This window comes from Anneissia japonica, unplaced genomic scaffold, assembly GCF_011630105.1.
Source record: "Anneissia japonica isolate Jap-2015-1 unplaced genomic scaffold, ASM1163010v1 scaffold1489_len2284818_cov182, whole genome shotgun sequence".
Taxonomy (NCBI): Eukaryota; Metazoa; Echinodermata; class Crinoidea; order Comatulida; family Comatulidae; genus Anneissia; species Anneissia japonica.
In genome coordinates, this window is record NW_022698455.1 from 1,030,205 (window position 1) to 1,031,529 (window position 1,325).

Genomic DNA, 1,325 nt, shown 5'->3' on the forward strand with positions numbered 1-1,325 from the left:
TTCAAATAAAGCAGCGCATTCTCCATTTTCGGAACGCCCTATCGTCTACCGTTGGTGGCGGTAGATGATCGCGGCCTCGCTAAATTTACGAATTTTGAAAATTGGATTGGTCGAATTACTTTAAAATATCCATAAAATACTGAATTGAAATCCTGCTTCTGTGTGCTCTAAGTAAGTTTATATATGCTTATCTCCTAAGAAACGTAGGATAAATTGTTCTTTTTTAGCATGAACATGACGAATTAGAACCTATTTAAAAGGCCTAGGGTCTAGCCAGCCTTTTTCTAGGCCTAGCTAGGGCATCCAGGCCAGGCAATACCCACGCATTAGTTGAATGAACAGGGCTGGTAACGGTACCGTGCCGAGGTCTAGGGGCCTAGGCCTATATAGGGTCTAGGAATAGGCCTAGATGATATGTGCACAACTTATCATTTATGATCAGGTTCTAATGTTACAATATAAATTTTGAAAATTAGTTGTACTATAAAAAGTACGTTTTAAAGAAGTTATAACCCAGACAAACTGACTGCCTGAGCCTACTGTAGACCTAAGGCTCAGCTGAGGGCCTAGGCTAGTGTCTTCTAGTAGTAGGGCCTAGGCGTATAGGACAGGCCTACGGCGAGCTAGGCCTTAGCCTAGCCTAGAAGGCCTGCGTGGGAAATATCTCCGCGCAAATATTTGGTGTAGAAATCCAGCCAGCGCACTTCAGAAAATAAAGGCTGATTTCCTTGCAGATTTTGCTGAAAATTAGGTTTTCACCATATCTTAATCGCCGCGGCTAGAGATACGGTACCGTATCGGAACTTCCGATTGCTAAAGGTACGGTAAATGATATTACGTCATGATTAGCCAAAAGAAACGCCGATACATGCGTGACGTCATTCAGTGCACTGCTGCTGCAAGAATAGTGAGTGTGTGTTGGCAACGATCGAAGATAAGAAATTTTGTCCATTCGCGGGTGTTATTATCAAGCCCGAGGCCCTATAGCAATTAAAAATGATAGCAGTTTTGCTAGATTTGGCGACATCAAGCGAGAATAAAGTATTTTAATAGTAGAAGCCATGCCTAGGCCTTAGCTACCCCTGCCTTAGCTGAAACCTAGCGAAGCAGATGTGTATAAGAGACAGATCAAAATGGTGACCGGATCAAAAAGGGGCCCCAGTCTCAGGATGCCACAGGGCCCAAGGGCCTATCGTTAGCCCACTGCCGGTGTAGTGCCCAATCACCACCAGAAGGACCTCACTGGAAACAAGTATTCTTCCGACTTTTGTGGGTTATTCTTGGTGTTTACACCGAATATATCCATCCACCCATAAGGGACAGAT